We start from the raw sequence: 20351 nt of genomic DNA on the forward strand, positions 1-20351 counted from the left end.
CGCCCGCCCTACCCGCCTCCGAAGGGGACCTGGCCCTACCAGTCCTCAGGCAGGGGTCGGGGAGGGGCCCAGATAGAGTGGGCTCTGAGAAGAAGGGCGAGGAGGTGCTCGAAGAGGGATTCTGAAAGTTACCTGCGAACCCCTTCTCTTCAACACCCTCCCATACTCACAGGTACACACCTCTGCAACAACCTAATTAGACACAAGGAACCACCCAGAGACCCAAAGATGGGCACACTCCCCCTACCACAGTCAAGAGCCCATAGCTTGCAGCCCCCAACAACCACTAGCCACTCCCATCTCACTCCCGGCTGGGAGCTTTAACCAGGCTCTCCTCCAGCCCGACTCTGGCCCTTGTCCACCACCACCCCTCCTGAGCACCCACGCATGTATTCACACACCTCGCATGGATTAGACTAGGCTCTCAAGAGCATCTGGCCCCAGAGCTCTGGGGCTACCCTGTCCCTCCCCAGGCGGAGCTGTCCAGAGCTCCACAGCCACAGGGTAGGTAGGTCCACCAGTACTCCAGCCACCCCTTTCAGCCAGGGAGGCTGCTACCTGCCCCCCTGGGTCCTAGTGCCAGCTCTGCCTCCAGCTGCCCCGTGTGAACTGAGGCCAATAGTTCAATTTCTCTGAGGTGAGGCCAGTATGAGTGTGGCAATGGGCCCAAGGCTAGCACTCACTGACCCTAGTGACTTGCCCTTGACTGCAGAGGGCTAGGGAGAGCTAGGGCCCGTGGTGAGCTCCCCTGGATGGGCAGCTAATAGGGCACAAGTGCCCATCACTTGCCCACTGCCACACGGAGAGTACATGGCCATCCTTCCCAGAACCCAGATCTCAGCCTCCTCCCACCCCAGGGTTCCTTCCTCTGCTCTGGCTGTCCCCATCATCTTTCTGAGCCTTAGCTTCCCATCTGTAGAATGCGAGCATCAGAATGTATAACCTCCTAGCCTCACCATCCTAGAGCTCTGGGATGGAACAGCTTTTCTTAAAGGTGCTTGAGAAAGATAAGGAGTTGTCACGGTGGGTTCACAAATAGAGGTGTTTCTTCCTGAAGTGCTTAGGGCTCTGAGATGTGTGTGAATGAGGCCCAATTTTAAAAGTGGAGGGGGTGAGCAGGGAGCCCTGATGGCAAGTGACCCCAAGGTCCATTCTGCAAAGTAAATCTTGTACAATGAGTTGCAGGTCCCCATGAGGCTTGTGTGATGACCTTAGATCTCCAGTGTGAGGGGCATAGTCAGATAATCACCCTCGCCCTTCTAACCCACATTCTTTAAGTGTGTAGAAATGGGTGGCAGGGGGGCTGGATCTGGGTTCAGGAGGCCAGCGCTCTGGCTCTCTGTTATGCATGTCTTCTGCCTCCACCCCAACCCTAGGCAGTTCACTGCCCCTCCCCTGGCTTCAGTGGTTTATCTGACAGCCTCATACCCAGGCTAATGGGAGATTCAAAGAGGGGTACACAGAGCCTGCTTTGTGAACTGTAGCCTCTGGGATCTGCCACGAGGAAAAGAGAGAGGAGCACTGGCCTGGCGGCTCCTGCCTTCTTAGGGCCCCAATGACACACATCTTAGCTGACAGCAGGCACCAGGGCAGTACCCCTCTCATGCCTATCACCCAGTCTAGGGTAGAAGAGATAAGGCTGGGGTGACAGCAGGAGATAGCAGTGAGGACAGACAGGACTTCTCCACCCTCCAGAGCACTGCCAGCCTGAGACACACAAACTCAGGGAGGTACACATGGCAGAAATCAAACCAACACTCAAATCCAAATATAGATTAACCAAGAATGAATCTTTTGGGTCTTGGGGCAGTAAAAGTGGGTGACCTGGTACCTCTGGGCTCAGATGGCTATGCCCTGGGCTCAACCCTGCCTGGAAGTTTAGGCCAGGCTAGCTGGGGCATCACTCCTCATCGTATTCATCATTAATTTGCCCTTGCAGGCCCCCCCAAATCCCAGGAATTTAGGTATCTCTGGCTCAAGGGTTCATGACAGCCTCCCAAACGTGCCTGGATCAAAGCAGATTCATATCCTGTCTCAAACACCCCTGGGCAGCAGAGAGAAGGCTAGGAGGGCTGGGATGGGTGACCTGGGGGAGGAGTCTGGAGAGGAGTCCTAGGACTTGGCCATCCCTGCTTCCCACAGCCTGGAAGTGCAAAGGGCCTGTGGAACTGGGTTCAAATCCTGTCTATACCATTTCCTAAATGTGTGACCAAGAGCAGGTGACATGTCCTCTCTGAGCCTCAGTTTCTTCATCTAGAATAATAATACCTACTCTCTGAGAATTATTGCAAGGAAAAGAGTTGTACATGTATCAGTTTCACCTCCAAGTAACTAAAAATATAACCGGAGGGAGAAGGGTAGGGAGGAATAAATGCACTGTACAAAAATGGCATATTTCCAACAAAAAAGTGTTAAGGTAACATCTTGATAGGATGGTTGTTAAGATTCTCAGGAAAGAGTAAACAGTGGAAAAGCTTGGCAAAGCATGACCCTGCTCTGCCCGCTGCAGCCCCTGCACCAGCCACAGGGCCCCTTGACGGAAAGTGGATTGGGTGAGGTGCCTCTCTGGGCCCCAGACCCAGAATGGGACAACACCAAGCAGGAGTCAGAGTGGGAGTGGAAGGCGGGAGCGTGTAAGAGAAAGAGAAGGTGCTTAGCAAACTGAGAGGGATCATGAGAATGTGAGGAATCATTACCCAGGGTGCTGAGCAAGTGCTGGTCTTACACATGCCCCTCACAGAGAGAGCAGCTGAGGTGTGGGAGGCATGGGGACGCCCCTGAATCAAAGTAAGACAGAACCCATCTAGGGACCTCCAGTACCACAGGACTCTTGGAATGGGGGTTGGCGGTCGTTTGGAGATATCCATACCAGTCCTTGCTCACTGCCCCCTGACAGCTGTTGCAATAGGGTCAGGGCACCTGCCCGGAGCCACCCATGACCTGGTCCCTCACATTCCCCTCAACTCCCCTCGCTGAGTCCCCGTCAGGACTAAAGACCCTGAGACTGATATCATATGGCCACAGCCCCTAACTGTACAGATGGAGAAACAAAGGCCCCACCAGCAGGGACAAAGCAGAGGTAAGATCCTAGGTCTCCCAGCTCCTAACCCAAGGCTCTGTCCCTGTTCCCCATTATACACCACTACTTTCACTACCCCAGGGGTGACCTTGGGGTAGTCACCACCCTCTCTCTGCTTCAGGATTCATCCTCTGCCCAAGGGCCCCACCCTGTCCAGTGTCCTGGACAATGAGGGGCTACCAGGTCTTGACTTGCTCTGGGGTGCTCCCTCCAACTCATCATCTAGTCAGACGGATGGCTGCCTGGATCTCCCCCTGGAAGATGAGGAGAAGGCCCCCCTGACGCCTTCTCCCCCAACTCCCTCTCCTCAGGGGTAACTGGCCCTGCCAGTTTAGTCGGAGAAAATTCCCAGGTTGCCTAGGGTAACGAGGCAGTATCCTGGGGGCACCGTTCTAGAAGACTGGGCAATGACCTGTGTGATGTCACCAGGAAGGAGCAGAGTAGAGAGGTAATTCCTGAGGCCCCTCTGGAAGGGCCCAGGGCAGAGCACCCTGAGGCCCCCAGGGCTGGCTCGGCCTTGAGACAGACATGTCCTTTACAGTTTGATGCAGGTGGCAATAGGCTCAGCACCCCAGTCCCAACTGGACCTGGATCTAAGTGTTTGCCCAGGGTGGGTCTCCTACCCCTGCTGGGCCTCCCTGAGTAAAGAGCCCAAGCACTGCCCTGAGGGAGCTGCTAGAGCCTGAGGGAGTCACAGAGAGGCACACAATCACAGTTACCCACATCCCCTCTCCTCCTGGTGACACTGTCACAGCCATGTGCCATCACACTGATGTCCTGTCACAGACCCACACAGCCACATACAACCTCAGTCTCATGCGTGGGAGCCCAACATGGGTACACTGGCTCGGGTGCACCAGGTCACCCAAGTAGAGTTGCCAGATAAAACACAGGACACCTCATGAAATTTGATTTTCAGATAAGGAAGATCATTTTTAGTATGAGCATGTAGCAAATATTTGCTAAATCTGGCAACGTTATACCTGAGGCCCTGTGCCACACCCACATCACAAAGCCTCAGAGAGCTACACCGGTCCCTCACCTGCCCTGGGAAGGTACAGTCAGCACCCGGGTCACAGCTGTTGCACACACGTGCACATACATGCACACGCACACACACACGAACAGCCTTGCACATCCTCTCTGTGAAGAGGCCCTGGGCCAGAGTAAGAGTCTGCCACACTCATTTTGTCTAACCTTCACAATAACCTTAGGTGGAAGGTCATACAGGGACTCTTAGCCTCATTTGACAAACGAGAAAAATAAGGCCCAGCAAGAAACAGAACCTATCCTTGGTATCCCCACGTGTGGTCCCCTGGCAGGGGCAGAAGGGGTGCGAGGGAAGTCATGTTATACCTGGGCTGGGCTGTGTTCCTGGGCAGGTCTGAGCTCCTCAAGCAGGCCTCTTAGATGAGCCTCTCCCAGGTAGGAACAATAGCCTAGGGGTTTGGGGGGGTGGACCCTCTGCCCCTTCCCCCATCCAACGGGTGATCCTAAGTGCTCCCCAGAGGCCCCTCTAGTCCCAGGAGGTCGGAACTGTCCTGGCAGGGCACTGAGGGCCCAGCTTTGAGATTAAAAAATACAAAGAAACGGAAAGAAGGAAGTTGTGCAGCCTTCCAGAAAAGAGGCTGTCGTCCCAAGGCTGGAGTTCTTGCCCTGGTAAAAGGGCCAGAAAACCTCGTCCTCCCCAGAGACACACAAAGACACCTCCACCCCCACTGCCACCCAGCCTGAGCACATAGCTGAGGGGAGGGCCTGGGGTCAGGCAGATGGATCAGGAGCCTCTGACTGGAAACTTGAGGGCTTGTGGAAGGCTGCATCAACCCAGCAATCGAACTGAGCTGCTGCAGGCGGCAGTGCCCCAAAGACATCATCAGCAGAAGGACCCAGCCTGCAGAGGGGGTGCTGGCCATCTGGGCCTGGGCCCTCCCAAAGAGGAGTCTCCATGGTTCCACCCTGGGCCCTGCCGACCTTGGGCAAGGCCCTGCACCTCTCTGGTCTGTCTTCCTGTCGAAGGGGTGGTGCTCAGGATGCCCCTCCACCGGCCTGGGGCAGGTGGATGGGCTCTGTAAATTGTGAAGTCCTGCATGGAGGGGGGGTTGCAGTGGAGCTCTGTTAGTCTCTTTCCCCCAAGCCTGGGAGCACCCTGGGCAGCAAGACCCCGCAAGGCCCAGAGAGAAGCTCCCAGGACTCTAGGGTACAGGGACTGGAGGATGGGGAGGGAAGGACAGAAGAGGAGGAGGAATAGACAGGGTGAAATACCCTGCTCAGCAGTCTACCACAATGGTTAAGAGCCTGGGCTATGGAGCCAGGCTGTCTGGGTTAAAACCTCTTACTGTGTGATCTAGAACAAGTTACTTAACCTCTCTGTGTCTCAGTACTCCCATTTCTAGAATGAGTAGGCTAGTAGGACTTACACCATTGCCTCGGGGACGAAGTGAGTTCACGCACGTGGAGAGCTCAGCACGGTGCCCAGCAAGCAATGAGCACTCAATAAACACCACAGCTGCTATCAGTTTTTGTCTCCTGAGGCCCCTTAACCCCCGTCTGCCAGCTGTCCCCAAGGCATGGCCTCTTTCCTAAGCCTCTGCTCCTTCACCTGGAGGCAGTGCCTCCCTCTTCTGACATGGAAGAAAAGAAACAGTCTGGGTTCACTTGGAGCCTGGAGGGCTGAGAATAAAGCAGAAGAGAGTGCTATGACATCTTGTCCCCCTCCCTCATCCCAATTCCAAACAGCTACAAAGGCCTGGATGGGTTCCCTTTGGAAGGCCTTCGCTCAATGGCATGAGCTCCTTGCATCCACACAGCCCCTTCCCCAGTGTCTGACAACTGGATGCTAGGACAGCAGCAGGACCCAGGGAGCCTGGCTATGCCCAGCCAGTGGGCAGGACAGTACTGAGACGTCCACACTCCAGGGGCTGGCTCCTAGGACCCTGTGAAGGGCTGGTGTGGGGAAGGCTTGCTAGGAGCTCTGTCAGTGAGTGGGGCTGAAGGCTCTGCCTTGAGTCGGGGTTCATTCTGGGGCCAAAATTCACACCTGGAACAGGCCTAGAACAGACCCAGCTTCCATGGGGCACTGCCGTGCAGGGGACTCCTGCCAACCTCTACCCCCTTCCCTGAGGCCCTGGTGCCCCGCGTTAGCGGGCATCTCCACAGTGCTCTCCCGGGGGCGGCTGCCTCCTTCAGCACCTTCTAAATTTAGGGCTTGGGCTCTGTGACTCATTCCTGAATCTGCTCTGCTCCCCTCCTCCAGGAGTGTGCTCCCGTGGTAGTTTTATCTTCTGCTGCCTCAGACGGATTAACAAGGCCCTAGAATCCTACAGCAGCCACACACACCAAGGAGAGCTCCCCAGTCCACCTGCCCCAGCTCGGCTCTGGGCTTCTCTCTGACCAGGTCCTGTGCTCCCCGCTCCCTTTACCTATCCATGCACCCACCCCCACCCTGCCACTCCCCGACCACAACCCACCCAGGTGGCTGCATTTGAGGCTGGCTCCAAGCGGGACTGTGGTGGCCGTGGGGAAGGAGATGTAGCCAAGCCCTGCCCCCTCCAAACCAGCTGCCAGGCAGAGCCCTGGCCTAACATCAGGACACCTGAGTTCTGGCTCAGACTCACTCCCACCTTACTGTGGGGCTCCTGGTGAGTTCCCGGCCTCTCCAGGCTTCTCTTTCTTCCTCTGTGAATAAGGGGTTTGAACCAGACCTCCACTAGGGAGGCCTGGACCAGAGCTGAATTTACCACTGAGCCAGACTGCCATCTTCAAACAGGGTGGGCTGGCGGCAGGTTATCTGATGTTGGGCCCTGTCTCCCACCCAGGCTCCTCTCTGCCTGTGGCTCTTGCTCTGTTCAAGGGACACACAAGTCAAGGCCCTGCTGTCAGCCTTTTGGGACTTCTGTCCTGCCGGGAGAAAGGGTTGTGGTTCTGGTCTCACTGTCCAGGGCTGTGACCTTTGGGCAAGAATCACCTTTACTCTGGACCCAGGTTGTGGGGAAGTGAATCACGTGCATGTAGAGGTGTAAGTGCTCCCTGCCAGGTTCCCAGTGCCAGAGGGGGAAATGGGGATGTGAGTGCCCCCTTCGACTTCCAGAAATGCAGGCTCCCTGGGCACAGAGTGGAGGTATCTGGGAGATGGACAGACCTGGGGCTGTGACATCTCTGCCCCTGCTGGGCTCTGGGAGAACCCTATCTGCAGCTGGCCTCCACCTGTGTTCCTGAGTAACAAAGAGTGGCTAATGTTTACTGAGCATGTACCATGTGCCTGGTGATGTTCTATACACGTAACAGTTCTTAACTCATTTATTTCATAGTTATACCTCAAGACAGCCCTTGAATAAGGCTTACCACGCCACTCTACAGACAGTGAGGCTCAGAGTGGGGTAGTGACTCGCCAAGGATCCCAGCATTAAGTCACTGGGAGGGCTAGTTAAAAGCCAGGTCTGACTGCACTCCTGGCTTCTGTTTGTACCCTAAGGTAGCTCTTCTCAGCGTATACATTAGACACTCAATAAATGTTTGATGAAGATGTTTGATCACTGCCATGTAATGGAAAGATCCCTGTCCTAGTCCAATTTTACGCCAGCTCCTTGTGTGTCCTGAAGAAAAGTTCTTTCTTCCTTTAGCCTCTGTTTCCCGTGCTGAAAACAGATGATAAGTGAAGGCCCAGGGAATTAGATACTTGGAGGTGGCAAGGATCTTGAATTTCTATTTCTACAAACACCTGCCTTTCATGACTTGCCTGAGCAGGCCCCATCTGCAACCACACCTTAGGGTCTCCTAGCCCCTCCTATACCTATGTCCAGAACCTCTAAGAGCACTCCAGAGACAAACAACTGGGTACAGCCCAGCTCCAAAGGACAGAGAAAAGTTCATTTCCCTGGCAGGCAGCTGCCTGATCTTGGGGGGTGGTAAGGTGTGCCTATGGTGCCACCTGACTGCTCCACCTGGTTGGAGGAGTGGCTCCTACAGCCTCTCAGCTCAACCAGCATCACTTCATCTCCTTAGCATCCAAGCCAGCCCAGGCACCACCTCCAGCTGTCGCTGGCCCCAACTGGAATCACCTGAGCACCCAATTCCTCCCAGGCTCAGAAACAGAGCCCACTCTTTTCCATTCAGGGTCTGTCCCCTTCATATTACCCCTTCATCTGTCACACTTGAGTTCATTCGTTTACCTGGGCCACTCTCCTGAGAAGCAGGGTCTGTACAGCTCCAGCAACACTGTCCTCTGTCTTCAGGATTCTCCAGTTCCTCCTTAGTTTCTGGCCTTTGGTAGTCATCTCAACAGAACAGGGCCTTTCTCCACTAGGCCCAGGTTGGGTAGGAGAAGGATGAGGAATAGGGACTCCTCCAGACTCCGTCTCTCTAAGCCTGTATCCAACAAAGACACTAATCCTTGGGGTGCAGGAAGCCTGTGCGTTAGCCCTTGCTCACAGACTGCTGAGACCTGGGGCAAGCTCCTGCCCCTCTTGGGGCCCTCAGTTTTGCAATTTGTATAATGAGGAAATAGCTCCTCAATCTGCAATCACCCGATTATAATAATCTTTTGCCTTTATACATTGCTTGGCAACTTAGTTTCACTTCCGGATCTTATTCAATCCTTCCAATAACCTATTTCCATTTACAAATGAGAAAGCTTAGGTCCTCAGGGGAACAGAACTATCAAGGTCACACAGCAACTCAGAGATAGAGCCTGGGCTAGAGTCCTTGAATCCTGAACCATCTGTGGTCTTCCACACTCTTAAGATGATAGGACTCTGGCTGTATGACTTTCTCTGACCCGTTGCCCCACTGGTAAAATGACTGCTCTAAGGATCAAATTAAGAGAGGCAATGAAGGGGGCTGTGCTTTGCAAACCATAAGAAAAAGGACAACAGAAAAACAACGGGACGGTTACGTTACTATTTATTACTCTTACCTTTGCTAAGGCGCCCCCTCGTGTCCACCCCGAAGCGCTCCGTTTGCGCAGGCGCTCTTTGGTGTTTACGGAAGCCTTGAGGCCCAGCATTTGCGCGTGCGCTGCGCGTAAGGGGCCGCCCAATGGCCTTCTGGCTGTTCGCCGTCGGACGCTGCCTTCAAGTCCCCTAGTGGTTGTGGCCGCCCAGTTACTATGGTTCCCTGGGGCCCTGTCTGCTCTGCTTGGGTTGAGGCGTTTCTACAGCTCCGGAGCGGCGGAGACCTAAGGAATGGCAGGGAGAGGCACAGCGCGGTCTCCCAGGACTCCAGCATCTCAGTTACCGCTGTACTTTAGTAGGGGTGCCGACTTCGGCGCCCTTCACGGCAGATATGGCGGCCCGTGCACTGCCTCTTGGGAGCCTCAATTCGCTGCTAGAACTTTTCCGAGTTGGAACGCTGTTAAAACTACATTTCCCAGAAGTCCAAGAGCCAGAGTCGCGGGAAAAGGGCCTGGGGCATGTGGGGAGATGGAGTGTGGGGACGGTAGTGAGTTTGTGCAGGCAGGGAAACGCGGTGAAGTGGTGGAGCCTCGCTCTCTGAGCCTGGGCTGTGGGTTCGAGGTACGCACGAGTTACACGATAGCTGTCATAGGGAGAGAGTAGCGCTGCTGGACTGAGTTTTAGAAAGAATACTACACACTACGTGTCTGCACCTCCCACAGGGCTTCCACCCCCATCACTCTTAGGAGACTGCACTCCCAGGCGTCACCGTCGCCTGGGACTCTTGAGTTCTCTTACTGCTGTTCAAAAGAACTGTTTATAATAATGGAAATATTCTATAGCTGCATTGTCCAATAGGGTAGCGTCTAATCTGTGGCTACTGGACATTTGACATGAGGCTAAGTGCCATGGAGGAAGACAAACTTTTACTGAGTTTATTTTTTAAATTCAATTAATTACTTTTAATTACATTTAAATAGCCACCTATGGCTAATGGCTACCATATTTGACAGCGGCACACTATACTAGACTAGACCTCTTAGTGTTCAATACCAACAATCACCTTCCCGCTTTGTGAGACCTAACAATTTAGTTTTCTTCCTACTGTTGACTAAAAGTAAGTACACCACCTAAAAGTTGAGAACTTTGTTTTATTTGCAGCCTTACTGAGGACTATAGCCGGGGATGGCAGCCTCTCAGATAGCTCTGAAGGACTGTTCCAAAGACGTAAGGGAGGAGCAAGGAGTTTTTCCTGAAAAAAACATGTAGTGAACATCCAAAGATTACTGCTAATCACACACAAGAAACCAGACATCTCCAGTTAATTGTTTTAGTGCCTATGCATGGGAAGATGCAAGAGTCTGGGCTCATTGAAATTATTCCTTTGGTATGCATCTTAACTATCTAGGGCTAGTATCCTGTTTTTCTCCATCCAGAATTCCCCTCAGGGTGCACCGTTCAGGGGTGCCTGCAGTGCCTGATGGCTGGATGGCAGGAAGCATTCTTTGTTTACTGACTTGTCAGGCAACACTTTTTTGTCCACACTGCCTACTCACTACACTTAGGCTTTGCAGATTCCACCTCCATTGTGTGTCCCTTGAAAACCTAAAAATTAGTTCAGACTGTGAAAATCTGCTGTGATGTTCATCAGGCTGGAATAACGGGCACAGATAAAGCCAGCTGCAAAATTAATAAGAAACAATATTTCCCCCAAGGATATACTGCAACTATAAAATGTCATAACAACCCCCTCCTTTGAGTGACTACTTCTTTCTTACCGAGGAACTTTGTTTTCTAAAATCATAGACTGTCAGAAATTTTGCTGTTTGAAATTATATAAGTAGGAATGAAACTCTTGCCTGGAGGAGTTAAATCACTAAAAGGACAGGATTTACAATCCAGGTGCAGAGACTCAGATAAGGGATTTCTAAACATATATACCACATCTGCCTTAACTTTATTGTTTCCAAGGAAACAGGACCTTGAGTCCACTGAGCAGTCCGGACGCAGTTCTGCTTTGCTTTGAGCCATCAAAATATTGCCTCATTTAAATTTCACCTAATTCCACCTCTTTCTCAAATCCTATAAGAACTGTGTTTGGTAGGACATCTCATTTTTCCTCTGATGTGTTGTCTTCCTCCTAGCAATGGGTCAATAAACCTGACTTCATTGGACTATGGATTTGTCCCTGGTGATCTTTGATTGGATTAGGACACGCTGAAATACTGGTGTCATTCAGGTTCTATCACAGGCCCTCTCTTCACTCTGCATACTCTCTTTGGATGACCTCATTCACTTCCATCCATAAGCTGATTCCCCAATTTATGGTTTAGGCCTTTCTCTGGCCTCTGGGATGTCTGCTTCTGGTTCCTTAAACACAGCGTATTTATTTATTTTTTGAAATTCATTTATGTATTTATTTTTGGCTGCGTTGGCTCTTCATTGCGGTGCGCGGGCTTCTCATTGCGGTGGCTTCTCTTGTTGCGGAGCACAGGCTCTAGGCGCACAGGCTTCAGTAGCTGTGGCTCACGGGCTCCAGAGCGTAGGCTCAGTAGTTGTAGCGCACGGGCTTAGTTGCTCCGCAGCATGTGGGATCTTCCCGGACCAGGGCTCAAACCCGTGTCTCCTGCATTGGCAGGTGGATTCTTAACCACTGCGCCACCAGGGAAGCCCAAACTCAGCGTATTTAACACTGAATCTTTTTTTTTTTCTTTTGGCAACCACTCTTCACTGCTGTGTTCCAAGTAAGAACTAGGCACTGACCACCTCTGACCATGAGATGGTGGGACACTCCTCACCTGGGTCAGGTACCTCTTCACTCACTGTCCTCAAACGGCATCACACTGGACCAGCTGCTTTTCACATACGTCAGCAGCCTAAAACTTTAGAAAGTTGGAAGGAATGATGGGCTGTAAGTGAAAAGCGGGTCTCAATTACTCTGCCCTTTTCCCCCCCCACCGCCCCCAAGCCCTCGATAATGGCTGGGGCCTCACAAAGGAGGCTGCAGAGGTGATCCCACCTGTCTCCCCCTCATCTCTCATGGTCTCCTCCCTAGAAGTTCTTCCAGTTGTGTCACCAGCTCATCCAGTCCCTAGTCCCTGCTAGTGCCTTGGGAATTTCATAGCCACCTATTTTCGCTGAGCCTGGTGGCTTTGCATAGGGTCGAGCTGTGGCCTGCCTGCTGCCCAGAGGGAGGGTGAGTACTGTGGGAAGAAGCTTCCTCTTGGGCTGTGCTTGGTTTTCTCTTGAACACGGCTAAAACCAAATATACTTCAACATCTTGAGGATTTAAGTTCCTTGTGAAGGACCCTCTTGCCACTTTATTCCACCCCACCTCTGCTACATCTCATCTACCAAAGAAGTTTCTATTCCTCTTATTCATATAACTTTGACCTGCCTTTTTGGAAAATGAGAAGAGGTCATCTTTCCTGCCCATTTCAAAGCATTGTTCACATTCGCCCATATTGAATGATGCCCAAATCACAAGTTTCTCTCCTTGGTGGGTGTAGTTTCAGTTCATCCCATTCCAAACACTGTTTTCACTTTAATGCAATAGTCAACAGTGCGTGCACGTGGTGTGTAGGGAAGGTTGGGGGTCCCAGGACCCCTTTAGCTACAGATGAACTCACTTCCCTCAAACCCCAAGCATTTTGACCATTTCATGCTTTTAGACTGTTTAATTTTTAGTTCTATATTATTTAATTTATAATCTTTGGTGGTCCATTGGTTATAGACATAAACAACTATTTAAAGAGAAGCATAAAAATAAACCTATAAATTTGGCTAAAGATGATTGTTGCCAGATTCTTGCATTTATCCAATCAAAATGTATACACGGCACATCCAGATGTCACTAAGACTGCAAAGCTACAGCTAGAAAAAAGAAAAAAAAAGTGGACGTGATGATCATACTTCATTTGGCTTTTCATGTTCCGAGAATAAAGCCAGCTCACTCTCCCCGGTATCATTTGTGAAAACTGCTTGCAAACAGCAGTCTGAACATTTAATCTCATCATTTAGAAACAAAACATAAACATTAGAAATAAAAAATAAACCTGTTGGATTTTAAAAAGTATTATGATTACTGTTATTTTATTTTATTTTTGGGCGAGCCTCGAGACTTGCAGGATCTTAGTTCCCTGACCAGGGATCAAACCCGGGCTGCCTGTGGTGGAAGCACGGAGTCCTAACCATTGGACCTCCAGGGAAGTCTAAAAAGTATTATGAAGTATTTCAGACATATATTTCCAATGTTAGGACACACAGATCCAGCTTCTTCTTTGGATTGCATTGAATTCCACCTTGTGGATATACCATATATGTAACCATTCATCCTGTCATATACTGGAGTGCAACTGCTGGGGCCAAGGGTGTGTTTGAATGTGTGTGTGTGTAGTATGACCAAAGTGCCTTCCCAAGAGGTTAGCCCTGTTTACGTTCCCACCAGCAGGAATGATGGTTCCATTTCCCCTCACCTCTAAATATTAATAAATTTCTTAATTTTTACCAATCTGATGAGTGAAACTTGACCTCTCAGTCATACTTTAACTTACATTTCACTAGTTTTGCATAGTTTTATTTTTTGTGGACCATTTGTTTTTCTTCTTCTGATAAAAGTCATTGCCCATTTTTATATTGGGTTTTCTGTTCTTTAGTTGACTTGTGGAAGTTCTTTATATCTTCTGGATTTTACTAATTTGTTATACATGTTGCAAGTATTTTCTCCTCATCCATCTCTCTATCTGCTTCTCTTTTTACTTTGTGTATAGTGTCTTTTTACTTTGTATATAGTGTCCTTTCACTTTGTGTATACTATTCTCTCTGTTTTCTCTTTTTACTTTGTGTATATAACATAAAAATTACCACTTTAACCATTTTTAAGTGTACAGTAATTCAGTGGCATTAATTACATTCACAATGTTGCACAGCCATCACCACTATTTCCAAAACTGTTTCATCATCTCAAACAAATTTTGTAAACATTATGTAATAACTACCTATGTCCTCTACACAGCCCCAGTAACCTCTAATCTACATTGTCTCCATGAATTTGAGTATTCTATATATTTTATATAAGTGGAATCATAAAATATTTGTCCTTTGGTATCTGACTTATTTCACGTAGTATAAGTTTTCAAGGTTCATACAAGTTGTAGCGTGTATCAGAACTTCATTCCTTTTTATGGCTGAATAACATTCCATTGTAGGTATAAACCACATTTTGTTTATCCATTCATCTGTTGATGGACACCAATTGTCTCCACCTTTTGTCTATTATGAATAATGTTACTATGAAATGGGTATACAACTATCTCTTTGAGTCCTTGCCTTCAGTAAATCTAGCAGTGGAATTGCTGGGTCATACGGTAGTTTACACGTTTAACCTTTTGAGAAACCATCAAACTTTTCCACAGCAGCTGTACCATTTTACATTCCCACTAGCAATGCCCAAAGGTTGTTCCAATTTCTTTCTTTCTTTTTTTTAAAAAATTAACTTTATTGGGTACAGTTGCTTTACAATGCTGTGTTAGTTTCTACTGTACAGCAAAGTGAATCAGCTATACGTATACATATATCCCCTTTTTTGGATTTCCTTCTCATTTAGGTCACCACAGAACACTGAGTAGAGTTTCCTGTGCTATACAGTAGGTTCTCATTAGTTATCTGTTTTATACATAGTATCAATAGTGTATATATGTCCATCCATATCTCCCAATTCATCCAATTTCTTAACATCCTTGCCAATGCATATTACTTTCTATTAAAACAATTTTTTTAAAATTATAGCCATTCAGGGCTTCCCTGGTGGCGCAGTGGTTGAGAGTCCGCCTGCTGATGCAAGGGACACGGGTTCGTGCCCCAGTCTGGGAAGATCCCACGTGCCATGGAGTGGCTATGCCCATGAGCCATGGCCACTGAGCCTGTGCGTCTGGAGCCTGTGCTCTGCAACGGGAGAGGCCACAACAGTGAGAGGCCTGCGTATCGCAAAAACAAAACAAAACAAAACAAACAAAAAACTAAAACTAGAATTACCATATGACCTAGCAATCCCACTACTGGGCATATACCCAGGGAAAACCATAATTCAAAAAGACACATGCACCCCAATGTTCACTGCAGTACTATTTACATAGCCAGGTCATGGAAGCAACCTAAATGCCTATCGACAGACAAATGGATAAAGAAGATGTGGTACACACATACAATGGAATATTACTCAGCCATAAAAAGGAATGAAATTGGGTCATTTGTAGAGACGTGGTTGGATCTAGAGACTGTCATACAGAGTGAAGTAAGTCAGAAAGAGAAAAACAAATATTGTATATTATTATTATAATAATATTATTATAATATTGTATATATATTATGGAACCTAGAAAAATGGTACAGATGAACCGGTTTGCAGGGCAGAAACAGAGGCACAGATGTAGAGAACAAATGTATGGACACCACGGGGGGAAAGCCATGGTGGGGTGGTGGTGGTGTGATGAATTGGGAGATTGGGATTGACATATATATACTAATATGTATAAAATATATAACTAATAAGAACCTGTTGTATAAAAAAATAAAATTCTAAAATTCAAAAAAAATCCTCAAATTTCCTGAAAGTAAAAAAAGATTTTGATAGTCATTGTTTAATTTTTTTTAAGCAATAATAAAGATGATGTGAAACTAAAAAAAAAAAAAAAAAAGGAATGATGTAGATCTATGTAGTCTGATATGGAAAGTTCTGCAAGACATTGAAAATACAGTTACATAAAGAAGCAAATGTGGAACAGCGTGTAAATGCTACATGTGTGTTTATAGTCTCGTATATATATAAATATTTCTGAAAGGATACACACTAAATTGTTCATGGTGATACTTCTAGAGAAGGAGACTGGGACATTGGTGTGTATCAGCAATAATGATGCGTTCACACCGATTTTTCTCTTCCAGGGAACACGGGAGACTACATTTTCCAGCCTTCCTAGTAGATGTGATCTCACCAACGAGGAGGTGGGCAGAAGAATGTGTCACTTCAGGTCCAAGGCAATTAAGTATCAGTGTGAATGTTCCCCCCCCCCACCCCCACCCCTAACCTCTCTCCCATCCGAACAGTTGGGATCAAAGAACTCTGAGATGATGGAGATGCTGGGAGGAAGCAGCTTGGATCTGAGTCACTGTTGAAGGAGAATAGTACACCACATGGTCTACCCCACACTGGAATGTGAGGGAGACATACATTTTTGTGTTTTAAGCCACCGAGATTTGAAGGTTTATTTGGTACCACATATAGTGGATTAAAGATGGCCAGAAATTCTTTGACACTCCTTTCACTGAAAGCTGGGGTCTCTGTCCTTGAATCTGGCCTGGACTGGGACTGCTTCGGCCAGTAGAATGCAGAGAAAGTGATGCTGTGTAAGCTTCTGGGGTCAAGGCTTAAGAGACCAGTAGCTTTCTTGCTGTCTGTTGGAATGCTTGTTTTGGGATGCATCCTCTCAGAATCTAGCCACCGTGCTCTGAGAAACCTAAGTTATGTGGTGGGGCCACATGTAGGGCTTTCGTTTTCAGGTTTTCAGCTCGAACCCACCTTCCAGCCAACAGCCAGCATCTCCTGCTGGCTAAATAAGTGAGCCATTATTAGCGACCAACCCGGCTGAGTCTTCATATGATTCCAGTCCTGGTTGTGACTACGACCATGTAAGAGACTCAAAGCAAGAATCATCTGAGCTCAGGCAACACTCAGAATCATGAGAGCTATTAAGAAATAGTTGTATTAAGTAATAGATAACCAAAAGACCACTGAATAGTCTGTCCTATGCTAACCAATATGAAGGTGTGAAGTGAAGAGGCTCACTCTTATACTATTTGAATTTTTGGCTACGGGCATGTGATTTATTTTTCAGTTAAAAATGGTTACAATTTTGAATTCAAAACTTCTAAGTACTGAGTCATGAGAGCTGTTTTTGTGTGTGTGTGTGTGTGTGTATATATATATATATTTTTTTTTTAATTTTATTTTTGGTTGCATTGGGTCTTCATTGCAGTGTGCGGGCTTCTCATTGAGGTGGCTTGTCTTGCTGCAGAGTATGGGCTCTAGGCACGCGGGCTTCAGTAGTTGTGGCTCGCGGGCTCTAGAGCGCAGGCTCAGTTGTTGTGGCGCATGGGCTTAGCTGCTCCGCGGCATGTGGGATCTTCCCAGACCAGGGCTCAAACCCGTGTCCCCTGCATTGGCACGTGGATTCTTAACCACTGTGTCACCAGGGAACTCCCTGTTTTTGTATATTTTTGATAACAGCAACAGCAGTAAATATTTACTGATCGCCTAGTCAGTTGATGCCAGGCCCTGTTCTAGGTGTTTGAAGACAGAGCTGGGATCAAGGCTGACTTGGTCCTGGCTCTGCTGAAGCTTCCAGCCTGATCGGAGAGATAGGCCATACACAACAAAACAAACACAGAAACATGATCCTTTCTGAGAGTGATAAGTGCTCCGAAAGGAACAACAACTGGATGATTTGTAGACATTAATTGGGATGGGAGCTATTTCAGATTGGGTGAACAGGGAAGGCCTTCTGAAATCTGACTTGTGGGCAGGAGTCAGTCCCTAGAAGTTCAGGAGGAAGAGCACCAGGAATAGGAAATAGCCAGGGCAAAGGTTCCACAGCAGGACTGAGTTTGGCAGTGATTTCAGTGCTGTGAATAAGGTTTTATCAAAGAGTAGAAAGAGGTAAGGTCAGACATGTGAGCAGGAGCCAGACCAAGCAGGGCCTTGAAGGCCACAGAAAAGGTTTAGGGATTTGCTTTGAATATGCTGAAAAGCCTTAGAAGGGTTTTAAGTAGAGTAACAAGAACTGATTTAGGCTTTTAAATAATCACTTTGCCTGCTGGGAGATGCCTAACCCAGGTGCAAGTTTCAAACTACATTCTAAAAAACAGTAGGTCTTTAGGGCTTCCCTCGTGGCTCAGTGGTTAAGAATCCGCCTGCTAGTACAGGGGACACGGGTTCGAGCCCTAGTCTGGGAAGACCCACATGCCGTGGAGCAACTGAGCCTGCGCTCTGGAGCCCACAAGCCACAACTACTGAGCCCATGTGCTGCAACTACTGAAGCCCGCGATCCTGGAGCCTGTGCTCTACAACAAGAGAAGCCACCGCAATGCTCGCCGCAACTAGAGAAAGCCTGCATGCAGCAATGAAGACCCAAGGCAGCCAAAAATTAAAAAATAAATAAAAAAAAAAGAAATTTGCCTTCATATATTATGAATATTACCTACAATTTTAAAAAGCGAATTTTATAATACAACTTTTCATATTTTTTCTTTTATAAATTTATTTATTTGGCTGCGTTGGGTCTTCATTGCTGCACGTGGGCTTTCTCTAGTTGCGGTGAGCGGGGGCTACTCTTCGTTGGGCTGCGGGGGCTTCTCATTGTGGCGGCTTCTCTTGTTGCGGAGCACAGGCTCTAGGCGCGTCGGTTTCAGTAGTTGTGGTGCATGGGCTCAGCAGTTGTGGCTCGCGGGCTCCAGAGCACAGGCTCAGTAGTTGTGGCGCATGGGCTTAGTTGCTCCATGGCACATGGGCTTAGTTGCTCCGTGGCGCATGGGCTTAGTTGCTCCACGGCACATGGGATCTTCCCGGACCAGGGCTCGAACCTGTGTCCCCTGCATTGGCAGGCGGATTCCTAACCACTGCGCTACCAGGGAAATCCCAACTTTTCATATTCTAAAGATAAAAAATAAATATTTTTAGCCAAAATCAAATACTTCTTTATCATATACTATCGAAAAATGACAAAATTATTTTAAATTTCCTAGGAGTGTTTTGTGAGTCAGAAAAGGGTTAGGAAACCCTCACCCCAATATGACTCTCCAACTGAGAGAAATAACGCCTCTGTGCCTCACAGCAATAACATACCCTTCAATGTGCACAACCTAAGCTCCTATGATGGTGTCCCCAGGCACCTGCAAGTCAGTCAGTCCTAAAGGGAATTTATCACTGTCGTCAACTGGCCCTGAGCCTCCAGTGGGTACCATGCCCTTCTCCTGGGCACACCTTCTAGTTAATGTTAACACCCACCACCCACTCCTTCAATAGACAGGCTAGGCTTGGGCTGGGGCTGAGGTCAGAGAAGGCTTAACTCAGTGCAGGTGCAACAAAGTTTTTCTGGAGGAGGTGACCTATGAGTAGGAGCCAGGCCCACTAGAGGGAAAGATGTTCCAAACAGCAGACATAGCATGTGCAAAGGAAATGAGGGTCAAAGACAGTGGCACAGGGGGTACTGAGCTCAACTCATTGTGGTTTCAGAGCAGAGCAGGGTACACTCTCCTGCGATGTCACTGGCATTTACAGCTTTCCAAGACCTGTGACCCATCCCCATCTGCATTTCAACAAACCTGTCACCTCCATGGCTTGTATGGCTCCAGCGAATCTCTCCTTTCATTCTTCACACCATCCTGTCTGCAGAGCTCTGCACAGGGGTCTTGCTGGAGGCAGTTTTGTCACAGTTCCCTGCAAACCCACGATTCACTGTCAAGTGTACCTGTAAGAGATGCTGCTGCTCTTCCAGAGGCCGCCCAAATAGAGTGATCGGTTGAGCCCTGAGTCAGGGCTGCTGATAACTGGGTTGCAGGCCAGCTCAGCCATCCACTCCTGTGCAATCTCAGGCAAGCCTTTTCTCCCCTCTAGGCCAGGGGTTTGCTGGATGAAATCAGCTGCACTCCTTCACTCTCAAGGTCCTAAATTTTCTGCGACGAACTGGACCCTAAAACCTTGCTCCCCACAAGGGCAGTTCTGCCTCCCGTCCTTCCAGGCTCGAATCTGCTGGAAGTTTTTATGCCCTCGAACCTCTGCATTTGTTCTTCCAGCTGCCTGGAATCCGTTTCTCTCTCCTCCTGGCCAATGCCTATTGCCTCCCTTACGACCCAACTCAGTGCCATCACATCCGCAAAGCAGGGCCTCCTCCCTTCAGTCCCTTCCTCTTCCGTGCTTTCTTATCTCGCTGTCATACATTGTCTGCCTTGTGTCTGTGTCGCCTCCCCTTACCGATCTTGAGGGCCTCGAGGGCAGGGTCCGGGTGTGAGGGGGGGGGTCTCCAGGTGCCCGGTTTAGAGAGCCGCCTGGTCCAGAGTGTCTGTTACTGTTGACTTCAGTCGGGGCGCGGTGGGGTTAAGGAATACAGGCTCCGGAGGCCCCGCCTGCGGAGCGCGCCAACAGGCGAGGGGGAAGCCGCCCCGGAGGCTCCGACCTCGCTCCTCGGTCTCTGCCCCGACAGCGATAGGAGACCCCACTCATGTGAGAGTTTTTGTGGGATCCGGGTGGTCTAAAGCCTGGGGCGGTTCCCCCCCACATTTTCATTCCGTTCTCCCCCGCAAGACCACTCTTAGTACAATCCGGGGATTCC

The 20351-nt window shown here is 49.0% G+C and overlaps 1 long non-coding RNA gene across 2 annotated transcripts; it reads right to left on the reverse strand.

Moving 5' to 3' along the window:
* Positions 1-1935: 1935 nt before the first annotated feature.
* LOC113607726 (uncharacterized) lies at positions 1936-20296 on the reverse strand. Of its 2 annotated transcripts, XR_003428053.1 has the most exons (5): positions 19345-20296; positions 11766-12840; positions 8991-10219; positions 8248-8443; positions 1936-5749 (listed from the first exon to the last, which is right to left on the reverse strand). It is a non-coding gene; the product is annotated as an uncharacterized LOC113607726 (long non-coding RNA). The 2 variants fall into 2 exon arrangements; XR_003428052.1 differs by lacking the exons at positions 1936-5749; positions 8248-8443; positions 8991-10219 and having other exon boundaries at positions 11679-12840.
* Between the last annotated feature and the right edge of the window lie 55 nt (positions 20297-20351).

This window comes from Aethalodelphis obliquidens, unplaced genomic scaffold (assembly GCF_003676395.1).
Source record: "Aethalodelphis obliquidens isolate GAN/ISIS:26980383/991018 unplaced genomic scaffold, ASM367639v1 scaffold50, whole genome shotgun sequence".
NCBI lineage: Eukaryota > Metazoa > Chordata > Mammalia > Artiodactyla > Delphinidae > Aethalodelphis > Aethalodelphis obliquidens.